Source organism: Danio rerio, chromosome 24, assembly GCF_049306965.1.
Source record: "Danio rerio strain Tuebingen ecotype United States chromosome 24, GRCz12tu, whole genome shotgun sequence".
NCBI classification, from domain to species: Eukaryota; Metazoa; Chordata; class Actinopteri; order Cypriniformes; family Danionidae; genus Danio; species Danio rerio.
The window spans coordinates 28862305-28876473 of record NC_133199.1 but is presented as its reverse complement, the minus strand read 5'-3'; the positions used below and the strand labels follow the sequence as shown (position 1 = coordinate 28876473).

The 14169-nt window shown below is 36.6% G+C and overlaps 2 long non-coding RNA genes across 2 annotated transcripts in view; both read left to right on the top strand.

Annotated features, from left to right (window-relative positions):
* Window positions 1–14169, top strand: part of LOC141380706 (uncharacterized) — a 64053-nt gene that overhangs the window by 3736 nt on the left and 46148 nt on the right. The window lies entirely within an intron of this gene.
* Window positions 4523–7601, top strand: LOC141380707 (uncharacterized). The gene is made up of 4 exons (XR_012399404.1): window positions 4523–6230; window positions 6307–6412; window positions 6656–6793; window positions 6843–7601. It is a non-coding gene; the product is annotated as an uncharacterized lncRNA (long non-coding RNA).

Here is a 14169-nt window from a genome sequence, read left to right as displayed (position 1 = left end):
AGGTGAGCAGGTTATATTACTACCAAGTGTCCTAATAACACAGTGACATGACAAGATACACAGTTATAATCAATTGGGCTGTTTGCACCAGATGAAACAACAGAAGTTTAACCACAGCCATTCAGAAGCGAAGAAAATATATGTGCACTCACTGCACTCCAATGACATAGTAAGGTTTATAATGTAATTAATACATATTAAAATTCTTTAACATTATTAAATGTACATGCAGAATCACTGATATTTTTTGGCTTGCACTGAGTAACACATCTAAAGTTAAATTTCAAACGGTTTATTTTGATCTGAGGTGAACTATCTGCTGCTGCTTTTAGTGGTGTGGCAATAAATGTCACGTAAAATGGCATTCAAACTCACATTATTAGCATTTAACACTGAATAAAGCACATTAGGTGTACCTGAGCTGATCCTTGTCAGTTTATCTTGTTGTTCAGCTGCAAGAAATAGAAGCCGTTTCTAAAATATGAATTTCAGGCGTTGGTTAGAACAAAAACTCCTTTTAATATGGAAAATATTTCTTCTATTACGTGGCATTGCTTTTATATAGAACACCACTTAACTTAGCCTTTAGGCTCGGTAGTCTTGCACACTCCTGTTGGTGTCCTCAATCTGCCAACCTGCGCTTGCCTGTGTTTTGAACCAGGAGTGCAATACCTAGTTCAATCACTGGGTGTTAAACTTGCATACTGCTAGGGCTGCAACAATGAATCGATTAAATCATTAAAAATTGATTACTAAAAGCGTTGGCATGAATTTCATAATCGATTTGTTGTGTCGCGCGACACGGAGACGTTTGATTATTAAAAAACACTTTAGTTCAGCCAGGAGCGGAGTGAACACGGTCTCTCTCGCGCACTGATACAGAGTTCGCCGCCTCATAGACAGGGACAAGGAGGAAGGGAGTTCAACAGGTGGGTATAACACTACAGAATCCTACTTAGTATAAATGAGGCAAACTTGCAGCCGCAAGTAAACATGGTGACGACCATCTCATGTTATAGATCACCATCACTTACACGTTTATGTGAACTGTTAAAACTTCTGTTTAAGATTATATCTTATTAAGATTATTTTTCTTACCCAATTCGCAAATAATTTGTTAATAACTTGTTTTAAGCAATCACTTAATTTTGAGTTTTTAACAAGACATACTTTCTTATGCTTTTTCATGTGTCTAGTATGTATCTTGATTTAAAAATATTTGGATATTTGGATTGAAAACAGGACAAAACTACTTAGTTTTTAATTATTATTATTATTATTATTATTGTAACAGCTCAGGGATGTGCTTTTTTGAATAAACGGTTGTAAATGAATGTTCTTTTTTATCCGATTCATCGATTAATTGAAAAATTAATCGACGGGTTAATCAATTATTAAAATAATTCTTAGTTGTAGCCCTACATACTGCACATTTAAGTACTATCCATTCAGAATAGTGCACTGCACTCCCAACTAAATAGAGATGTTTATAATCTAAAAAAAGGAATTGTGAAACATTGTTAACATTATAAAAAGTATATGCTGAGTGACCTGTTAAAGTAATGCTTTTGCAGCTTGGATCAGTATCTTCATCATACCAAATACTGTGATAAAAGCTTCAGCAGTTAATCGCAAGAAAACTGATACCAGCAGAAGCCTAATTGCGATATATTTTTTCATAGAAAAACAAAATATCACAATATCAGATTTTTCCAGAATTGGACAGCCCAACAGTTTATGAAGTGTAAAGTGAAAAGACTTTCATTAGAGGGACAATGACAGAAATCCCAAAATATCTTCATTTGTGTTTTAAATACAAACCAATTTCTTAGGTTTGGAATTGTTTGAAGCTGAATAAATGATGACTGGATTTTTATTTTGCTTGAACTAACCTGTTAAGTCATGTATTTCCCCAGCAGAGCATGGTCGGTTTTGAGAAAGCAACATGTACCTGAAGGTCACGCAATCATGGTGTCGGTGGTGGGAGTGATCAGAGGGATCTGTAACACTTTCTGACTGTTGCACCTTCAGTGATCCATGAACCATGAAATGCTAGGGACCGATATCTTCTAAATAGGAGGTAAAGCTCGGTTGTTGGGGTGACTCTTCACTTCTCATGGAGATTGCTGTTGACCTGTCATAAACAGAGGGCATGATGGGCAGAGAAGGGAAGCAAACAAAAGGGCAATGATTTCATGCCCGTCTGACTTAATCCGAGTGACCGTATAGCGAAAGATGCTCAGTTGGATGTGTTCTCGTATTTTTAGCCCAGCGTTATGTAAATGAAACAGACCCACTTGGCCTGGGACATCCAATTAGATGGACTCGCATGGTGGGGAAAAACTGTGTCAGGAAATCCACAGATCGTGATTTCCCTCTGAATCAGTGCATCTCATGTTTGTACTGTCATAGAAATAATGCTTTTAATACTCACATTACAAAACAGGGCTATCAAATATGACCAGAATGCATTTTTGAGCAAATTACTCATAAATGTATTGTTGCATTGAACTGAATGCAGCAATTTATGTAAGAATGTTATACAAAGTCTGTTGAAAAATACAAAGCCTTTATCCTGAAGCTTGTTCTGCTCATATTTATTGAACAAAACATAAAAATGGATTGAAAGGTCAAGTTAACTCTGATTGTGCACAGCAAAAGAAATTATTGTTATAAATGTTTATTTCTCTCAATAATATCAACTTGTATCAAGATAAAACACCATGCATTTACTGTCTGTACATTTTTTTTGCTGTAAAAGCATTTTTTAATGAATCCAGTCAAAACTATTTTCTAAAACTTCCCATTTAAAAATAATACTTTTGATTTCTCTAAGATCATACGTTTGGGATAGGATTTTTAAACATTCTCACATGCTGGGCTGTATTTTTAATGATCCAGGCGCAAAGTCTAAAGTGCATGGCGCAAAAGCATTAAGGGCATGTCTGAATCCACTCTTGCTATTTTAAGGACGGAAAAATAGGGTTTGAGCAACTGCGCATGGTCGAACAGGGTTGTGCTAACTCTCTTAATGAGTTATGGGTGTGTTTTGAGCATAATGTGCATTAAGCCAATCAGAGTCTCATCACCCATTCCCTTTAAAAGTTAGTTGCGTTACGCCATGGCGCATTTGCTATTTACATGGCGGACTTTGTAAGTGGAAAAAACTAAATAGACAAGCTGAATGCTTTCCTCGCCAATAAACAGTTAAATAGACTGATTGCGCGAGGATAAAGAATGAGCCTCCTCCATTTGGCCTCTTTACTTTCTTTGTACTTTACTTATACTCTTTACTCCTTTACTTTTGTGGATAAAGAAACTCTGTGCTGGACTTTAGACAAGCTTTTAGTTGGTCAGTGGTGCAGTCTATTTTAGATTTTCAAAAATGTCAACGCACTAACAATGTACCTTTACCCACCTCCATTATAGACCAGCACACTTATGAGTCTACAAAGCGGTGCAAATGGTTTTGCTATATAAACAACGTGGCACAAAATGGGAAAATTAGGGTTGCGCTGGTCTGAAAATAGCAACAAATCATGCCTAACACGTCTTGCGCCATATTGCGCTGGCTGTATGATAGGGCCCTCTCTGTTTGGCCATAGTATAAGAATAGTAGGTAGTGCTGTCGCCTCACAGCAAGAAGGTCACTGGTTCAAGCCTCGGCTGGGTCAGTGTGGAGTTTGCATGTGCTCCAGTTTCCCCCACAGTTCAAAGACATGCGGTACAGGTGAATTGGGTTGGCTAAATTGTCCGTAGTGTGTGTGTGTGTGTGTGAATGAGTGTGTGTGAATGGTATCCACTGTGTAAAACATATGCTGGATAAGTTGGCGGTTCATTCCGCTGTAATGACCCCAGATTAATAAAGGGACTAAGCCGAAAAGAAAATTAATGAATGATAAGTAGTTTTCCTGGGTGGCACGGTGGTTAGCACTGTCACCTCACAGCAAGAAGGTCACCGTTTGAGTCTATGCTGAGCCAGTTGGTGTTTCTATGTGGAGTTTGCATGTTCTCCCCGTGTTGGTGTGGGTTTCCCACATGCACTATACTGTGGGTGAATTGGGCGAGCTAAATTGTCCGTAGTGTATGAGTTTGTGAACAAGTATATTTATTGGATATTACTGGATATTTTCCAGTACTGTGTTGCAGCTGGAAGGGAATCCCCTGCATAAAACGTATGCTGGAATAGTTGGTGGTTTATTCTACTGTGGCGAGCTCTGAAATAGAGACTAAGCTGAAAAAAAAAAAGAATGAAAATGTAGTTTTCCAGTGAAAACTAGCTACAACTCATAGCTCCAGTATTCTCTGAATGATAGGTGACGTGATGTTTTTTCATAAGGCATTACAGCACCTGCTTCTTCTCACATCATCAGATGCTAGATGGAATCAGACTCTGGCCACATTTGCCATGGCTAACATTCTGCACGATCTGGCTGGTGTCCTAGAAAATCCCAGCATGCAAGCGTGTGTCCTTGAAATTGCATTCCAAGGTTTTTCGAACATTTTTTTTTTCATCCATCTTGGACGTTGCTACAGCAGGAGGTCATGCGCTTCCATGCTGTGGCCTGGACTAACTATAAAGCCAAGCCGCATTAATCACAGAGGTCATCCCTAACCCCTCTGCCATTCAAGGCCTCATTAAAAAACAGTGACATCATTCACCAAGCTCAATATTTTAGCCACGAGACAAATTTTCACTTTTTTCCCCCCACTTTTTTTTTTCTCTGTTCTCAAACACTGTGACTAATCTCCATAGTGTCAATAAAGCTGAGAAATCAGACTATTATTACCCAAGCTTGTCAAAAAGCTTGAGGCTCTTTTTATATTCTCATAATCTCAGCCAGAGTGCAAGACAAAATGGAAATATCATGCATGCAAATATTCGACGTTTGCCTCTGGGAACAGAGCCCACAGAGATTCCCTTTCAAGTGCCGAACGTGCTGAACCAAAGATCCAGACAGGAGGTCATAAGCTCTCGTAATTATTGCTGTTTAATTAGAGTATGATCAGGTTGTAAATTGGCCAATAAAATTTAATCAAACAATGCAGTAGTTATAGTATCTACAATACAGGGCTAAATGACCCATGCTGCTAACCAACCAGTTATGATCCAGATGTTCGTGTGAAAGTACATGTTTGTGCCATAAACATCTCACCATATGTTATTATGTTTGAAAAGTACACCTGAAATCACTGAAATAACTCGCACTGTGGTTTTGTGGTGAACTTATTAACAGACACAGATAAATTGAAAAAAAAAAAAAAGAGTTTGCTCTTGTAATCTTGAATTAAAATCTGAATTCCTTTTTGTTTTCAGTTACATTCTCAGATTACATTTGTCTGAGGTATTGGGCGTGGCCAGTGTTCAGTGCACACTGAAAAAAGTAACTAGCACAATTACTTTATTCAAAAAGTAACTCAATTACTTTATGGATTACTTACAACAAAAAAGTAATGCATTACTGTTAAAAGTCCTTTTTGAGTAACTTTTTCACAGAACAATTTTAATGCACCCATTAATGCCCTTATAACGTCACTTAAGTGCTGCATGGAGAATACAATGTTGATCAGTTTCACAGTTTTAATTAATTTCCATTCTCACAACTTAAACACAAGACAGACTTTAAAAAAGTAATTTTTAAACACTAATTTATTTAAGCAGTTCAAAAATGAAAACATCACAAGGTTATAAACCAGCTGAAAAATTTATTCAGAAACAAAAAAGCAAAAACTAAAGTTGCTTTTGCGTCATAAAAGTTTGTATTTAACCCTTGAGCATGTTCCTTCACAGCTTGAGTATGAAAATAGCAACAATATATAACAAACATAAAACCCTTATGAAATAAATAAATAATCTGAATTATCATTTAGAATCAGTTTGGTAAAACTTGGCACCAAAAAACTGCTGTTATAGACAGACATGAAGTGTTGCATTCTAAGCAAAACAGAAACATAGCAGTTGCACAAAAATGAAATACGTGAGCAATTTTCAAACTCGCCACAAATTAAATGTAGTATGTCAGCAACTTATGGAAAGTAAACCGTGTATAATTAAATTGCAAAATCTGCGTTTGTATAAAAAAAAATATGTAAAACAATAATAAATTAAATCACAGCATTTTTCAGAGCAATGCAACACTATACATTTAAATAACCTGATCTGAAATATGACAAAAATGTTTCAATATGTCTCCTAAATTAATCAATTTTGTTATACAGATAACAAACGTGTGCTTATTTATTTGAAACAACAAACATTAACATAGTATTAATAATAGTAACATTATTAATCTTTCGGCCTCTCAGGTGCGCAAAATCGGGCTACCTCACGCGCATTTGGTCTCTCTCGCTCACACCCGGTCTCTTTGCTTTGACTTGACTTTAGTCTAGTCTGGCGCCTCATACGTGACATGTCTTCTTGGCTGATTATACTTTTGCCTAGCACCACATCATGGACCTCCGCTGACCGCACGCACACCTCACAGCCGTTACAGTTGTAGGTTGGCATCCACCAATCTTACAATGTAACGCCGCTGTAAGCAGGAAGATGTAGGCTAGATTGCAGCCAAAATTAAATCATATACCAAGTAACGGACAAACGCATCATATTATAATGGTAACAGATTTTATCTATTTAAAAAATAATGCATTACAGCATTAGTTACTGTCAAAAGTAATGCCGTTAGTACTAGCAAAACTATAGAATACACAAGAAATGACACTCATATCTCTTTGAATGGGGAAATGTATAACGGTCAATATGGTAAATAAAGCCCCACCTACTAGTACAGGAGCCAATCATTGATCGCTATATTTTGAATAAAGCCCGCCTTCTTGTACAGGAGCTAATCAGTGATTGCTATAGACTGACGATACTCCAGGGGAGGGAACCCGACCAGACATTAGTTTCTCAGATTTTGTGTGATTTGGACGTTTAGAAATTAAACTAAAGGGACAATTGTTTAATTTTATTGATGATTCCTAATCTGTAATTTAATTGTAAGCTTGGCAAGCAGTTTTAGAGAATTTGATGTTTCACCATTCAAACAGAATGCCTGAGCATACTGCCCGAGAGGTGTTTCAAAATTGGCTGCCGAGTGAAATGACTTGCCTTAAAAGGACTTTGGTACTAGTGTTATTGCCCAACACTGGGCATGGCTAACATACTTAACCACACCCCTCCAACAGGGTATATGCCGAAGCATGCTAATAGGACTTTTAATTTGCCAGTAACCTGGGTTGAGAGCTACCAGTGAATTGTATACCAATGCAAAAATCTGCATGTTTAAGGTCTGTTTTCTTTAAAATTCAGCAATCTCCACTGGATGAGTGATATTCGATATAAAGTGGCTCTCAGATTGTACAAAAAGCACTGCATTAAATTATATTTTCCCCTCCCATGTCTTTATAATACAAACATTTATTTGCCATTTTGCCATTTATTTATACATATATTGCCAATTCTGACAGGCACATGTGAGTAAACAACTTTTTTTCTCGTTTTTTTTTTTTTGGTTTAGCAACTAAATAAATGCCAAAGTCTATTTAACTGATTGTATTTTAATTACATTACAACATCAATGCTGTAAAAGGAACTGTATAAAATGGAAAAAATTCACAATAACAGGTCACCGGAAGTTTATCAGTATGGGAACAACACTAGCTCGGCATATACCCTACTGTCAGTTTTGACAACACTATGAGCTCTATTTTGATGGTCCATGCGCAGAGCAAAAAACGCAGGGCGCGAACGCTTTCAGGGCGTTTCAGAACGCATTTTTGCTAATTTAAAGAAAAAATCCGCTTTGCACCTTGGCGAATGGTCTAAAAGGGTTGAGTTTATTTTCTTAATGAGTTACTGGTGTGTTTTGAGAATAAACCAATCAGAGTCTCATCTCCCATTCCCTTTAAGAGCCAGCTGCGTCGCGTCATAAGCGCATTTGCTATTTACATGACGTAAAGTAAGTCTAAGTGGAAAATTGAGCATTTTACTTGCAAAGAGTGAACAGTTAACCGTTTTTTAACAGAAAACTGTTAAACAGAGCATCTACTGCGTGAGATTGAGAGATAATCGATCTACTTTCACTTTCGCTCTTGGAAAGGGAAACCTTAAGGCACAGACATCAATTAGTCTAAAAATAATTAATTGCGTTTGTTAAGCGCAAATATTCGTTTCAAAACTATTTTTAAATTCAATTCTAATTTCCAGCAAACGAATAAATGAACAATAATAACAAAATGTGCTCAAAAACCTGAGTTATATCCTAAAACACATGCTGTGCCCCATATGGTTTAAAACCTGACAGGTGGACAAATCTAAGCTTGTTTTTAATGGATATAATAAATAATACTGCTAATAATAATAACATTATACAAAAGCAAACTGTTGTGAATGAACTGAAAAAGCCTCCCGAGATGAAGAAGGCATAAAAGCAGTAATTTTTTTATATTTGTAGGCTAGAAAATAATATGTTTTATAATATTTTAATAATTTATATTTATATCCTATATCTATTCTTATTATGTTCTATATATATCCTTATATATATATAATATTTAGGAACTGCGTCACAATACAAAAAAAAAAAAAGTTTACGGCTTCTGGTTCATGTGGACTTTAATGAAAATTTCCTCTGGTTTGGTTAGAAAAAGAACTCAAACATTGTAGTATTTGCTCTTATACACTTTGACAAAGAATCACACATAATATTTGGTAGTTATTATTAATTGCATATTATTTATAATTTTAATCATTTTGAATTAAGTGATGAAGTTCAGTTAGGGAGTCATTTATATCTCATTACCATATATGAATGATTCATTGAGTCAGTGATGCTAATTTAAACCTGCTCCCAACTCCCAACTCAACTCCCAATCCCTAATGGCACAATTCATGTGCACTAGCTGTATTGCGGACTTAAAGTGGTCATTGTGTGCACATGTCTATTATGTACATGAGGCTATACAGTGTGTCCCATCATTTTACCTCTCTGAAGGATGCTTGCATGCCCTCCTTTTGCAGCTGCTGTGCAACCTAAATGCACGTCTGTCATAAATTGAACATGCGGCAAAAAAAAATCATAGGAGTGAAAGTCCATCACTTATACACTTTGAAATCCATCATTTCAAAGTGCTCTTTGAAGTAGCTTGTTTTGACCATCTTTGTTTGGAACAACACTTCAATATGGTGTCCGTGATTGTTCTCGGTCCAAAGTGCCCTTCAGAAGAAGATTTTTGTTCCCATTTGGAACACAAAGTGTGTTTATAAGAAGAAATTTGCTGAGGTATTTGAATGTTGAGGGGCAAGCTGACCTGCTGCTGAACCAATAGCAACCTATAATCTGTGCTATGCAGATGATGATGTGGTTGGAAGTAGATTGGATGAGGACTTATCAGCCTGCAAGCCCATAGTTTCATGCCAGATCTGTGTATAAGTTTCATCGCAAATTGGGGCAACATATACAGTGATGGAAATAAGTATTGAACATGTCACCATTTTTCTCAAGTTGCTGTTGACTTGAAATTTTAAATGTTGGTAACAACCAAATAAATAATCCATATACCCAAAGAAAACAAAACGAATTAATTTACAATTTAAGTGATGTGTAATAAAATGAAATGACACAGGGAAAAAGCATTGAACACATGAAGAAATGAAGATGTAGAAAGGCAGTGTAAGCCCAGACAGCAGCTGAAATCTTTCAGTAGTTATTCAGCAACCCTCTGCCCTTCGTCATTGTAAATTAATAGTAGCTGCTTTAGTCCAACATCTACATTGGCAGGATGATGAAAATGAAACCAGGGTGGACATTTCAGCAAGACAGTGATACAAAAACGCAGCTGAGGAAACCCTCAAATGCTCTCAGTGAAAGACGATAAAGCTGTAGAATGGCCCAGCCAATCCCCTGACTTAAATCAATAGAAAATACAAAATACAGATCAGATTTGATAGATGAGACCCAAAAGACCATCAAGATATCTACACTCTGCTGAAGTCTGTGAAAAAAAGCACAGCGGAGCAATTCATGTGACTTTATTCTCCATACGATAGGAGTCTTTAAGCTGCCATCACCAAAAAAAGCAGTTTACATAAAGTATTAAATACATTTCAGTAGTTCTGTACTTTTCCCTTGTGTTATTCCATTGTTATTAACCATAACTCATTTTTCTTTTGTATTGTTTGGGTTTTTACCAAAATTTGGTTAAATTCCATGCTAACAGCTCCTTTAGTTCATTTAAATTTTTCCAGGACACAACAATGTGCTTAATACTTATGTCCCCCACTGTAGACGCTTTAAAATTTAATGACAAAATTTAACCCAAAAATTGGATTTGGATTTTTTGTTACATTTTTACATTGGTTTTAATTTGCCACTGAATAGTGCTGCCTGCGGGTGTGCGCAAACTCATAGAAATCCATGTTTAGAACTGTTTAGATGTGGCATGATGAGGTGGTGCTTCTCGTCTCTTGTGACCCCTCCAAGTCTTTAAAATCCCTCAGTGAACAATCATCCAAATGTGAATACATCAGTACCAGCTCTGCTTTTTTTTCTGACCCTCCAGTATATTGTATGATCGGTGTTGTTGTTTTGAAGGTTGTTGTCCTGTCTCACCACCTTGAATATGAGATATGAAGTATGTCAAAGGAGGCGGAGTCCCAGAACACTCCCAACCAAAATGCGTGATCGCCTTAGACCAATGGCAGCTCAGTTGTTAAAGAGATAAAACAAACTCCTACAAATTCAATTTGGTGAGCTGTTTTGAACTTTGTTTGAAAATGATATAACTTCAATTTGTTCTTTGATTTCGTTTGAAGTTGATTGGGGCTTTGGGGCTGTTTCAAGCCCCTAATTTGATTACAATTTTAACATTTTAAATCAAATTGATTGAGTCAATACAAAATTGCTTTGCAAATTGGAATTCACTTGGATGTGTTCAATAAAGACTTATAAAAAACCTGAAAGGTTAATCCTATTCCCTAATCTTTGGGAAGGGATTAACCCCCCGAGGGAGATCTTCGAAGAGATGCCAGGTACAAGGAACCAAAATACTAAATCTTGAAAATTGACATGCATGTCTGGACCATCTTTCATCTTCTGCATCACAATTTATGGTGTCCATCAGTTATCATCCTTCAAAATCCTACTTAACCCAGGTCTATTTGAAGTGGCCAGGTGAATACTTTTGTACAAAATCATGTTTATTTTGGGCCACAATAACTAAGCAAAGTTCAAACACTCAATTCACTTAAATGCTAGTTTTACTTTTATTTTATACAATAATCTCGAATATTAAAATTCCAGAGAAGGGGAGCAGCAGCTGGGGAATAAAATGTTTACAATATTCATACATAAACAATATTAGCAGACAATTAGCATAATTGGTTAAAGCAACTAAAATGACAACCACAAAGCATTTAACAAGGGGGTATCGACCGTAATTGTGCAACACATCATTTCGCATAACAAACCTAGAGTTGTAATACACCACACAGTGAATATTTTAAATATAAATGCATCAATCACACAGCACTCAAAACATAAACTACTATCAATACCACTCCAGCTAAATATCAAGCCCTCGTCATTCAATATTTTATGTACAAACGTGATAATATCCTGCACTCACACCCCTGTCAAACACATGTACATGCGCACACACGCAATAAAAGCTCCAGGAGAAACTAAACACTCAAACCCCATACCAAAAATACATACCAAATACCAGTACCTGCAATCAAACACAAAATCCTTCCATGACCAAGAAAATGCATTCCTTTAAAGACTTATCTCATTACAAATTCAACTTAGGTGTTAATCTTCTTGAAACGTCATAGACACAGATGACCACCACTACGTCCTGATTTGGGAGCCACAGGTTACATGTGCATTGGTTCCACTCTTCAATATGACTACCATGGTTATTCTCACTTAAATTGAATTGATCCCATTTCAGTCTAAATTATCCTCAAAAATTGGAAGAACATTTTCTGTGTACCTCAAAAGAAGTCATCAACCATTTAGGTTGCAGCCTCTTAATATCCAACACAATGGTTAGTGTCTAGATAGTGGCCAAGGAGATCACAATGGAGTTATGCGCAATCATGCAAAGATGTCATTTTAACTCAGCAGATCTATATGTGAGGTTTGATGGTGGGGGTGGTTTGAGAGTTTTAAACATCTAATTGGTCGTCAGCACACCCTCTTCTGACACTATGCAAAGTGACAGAGTAAGACCGCTGGGAACAGGCAAATCTGAAAGAAATTACCTCGCACCAAATCTACATTTGACAAGTGACAAATTAGCCTTTTGAGAGATGTTCTGAGGCCATTACAGCATTTCTCATATCCCGAGGGGCCGCTCACAAAGTGACGTTCACCCTACACTCCACATCTAAATTTGTGCAAAGTTGCATCAAGTACGGAGACAGTTTGATTGCGACTTTTCATCAAGTCATTGCAATCTTACCGAAAGAAAAAACTCTTTTCATGTATGAACAACCTTTTGAGGATTGAAAAAGTGCAGTATTTCAAACACTTGGTAGACCATCTGTTAATTTATGTGGTGACTTCAAAGTGACTAATATCAGGGAGAAAAAAAATCTCAAAGTGTGAAAGACTCTGTTGATACCTCATCAGCGGCTAATTTTAAGGCAGAAGCCCCTAGGGAATTGAGCCCAAAGAAGTATAACCCTTCACGGCAAGAATGATCTATTTTAACATGCTTACCGAGCTAATTAAACAGCATATTTTTCACAAAACTCCCACACAGCTGGAGTTTGGCTGCATGGACCGGCGACACTCCTGCAAATGCAATGCCATGTGACAAACCTGACCTTTTTCAATTGCTCTGTGCTCTCCGTCATGTCAGGCAAGCACCTGCATGCATGTAAACCATATAATGTGCTACTGTAAATAGCAAGTTGAAAGAATCCCTAGGAACAACTGTCAGTTGCATGAAATACACGGTCAAAACCAGTCAGAGTTCAAAAGTCGGTTAAATCGCTTGCAGAATGAGGCAATTATTCTATTGACTGTCACTTAGCAAGTGTTGTTGGCGCCGCACTTCCTTGTCACCTGCGATATTTTGGCTCCAAATATTCCAGATCAGTCGCTGGCAGTGATTAATGTAAGGTGTAATACTCCTGGCTGAGACATGCCGCCACGGCTTGCTGAACCGTCAGTGCCATTGAGCAAGAAAGCTTCCGAACTGCTCAAAATCCAGCAGCACTCTGGTTTGCCATAAATAATTTAGATTACGTGCACGCAAGACATCCTGTTATGCAAATGACACCTTCAACTTAATTTATATTTCAAAATTGGATTAGAGAGCTAAAAGCAGACGTCGGGTGCTGTGAGGTTCGCTTTTGTGGAACGCAGCCATTAACGCTTCGTCCTGAAATAGAATAGTTAAGATCGCATGTTATTCAATTAGCTGTGGTTTCCTGCTCGTGGCGGTAATTGATTTAGTGGACATTGAAGCTTTTAATGAATAGAGAGGCAAATATGTATGTACTGTATATTAAAAAGCACTATTACTTTTATGAGCTATGAATAGCATCCATTACTATTTGTGGATATCCACAGAAATGATTTGCAACTTGTTGCAGAGAGCAGTAATATCAGTTTTTCTTTATAGTTTCATCTTATTCTTTTCAGTTTTTGTGTGTTTGTTTAATTCTTTTCATTTGTTTATATTTAAACATTAAAAAGGCTACTTGTGAGAAATGTCATATATTAACCCTTGTGCACTGTTCAAATGTACCCTTTAGTTATATTCAGGATGAAAACATCTGCTGAATTAAACGGCTGTAAAAATACATCAGATAAATGTTTTTTTTTTTCAACTTTTTTTTCCATAGATCTGTTAATCAACCTGATCAAAACTATTAAATTGTTTAGAAAACTACTGGATTTTAACTACTGGATTTTTTTACTTGCCATGTTCACAAATGATGTCAGTTATTTGGTGAAAAAACACACAAAATTACGTATTTTCAATATAAAAAGTAATTGTGGACTAGATTTTTTTTTAGTCTTTTATCACAGTCTTGGCTTTTGATGCATTGTTAGATTTTCATATTTTCCCCATAATTTACTGTTGGTGGCTGTTTTTACCCCATTGACTTCCATTATAACCACATTTGATTGTGCATAAAAACACAGTCTT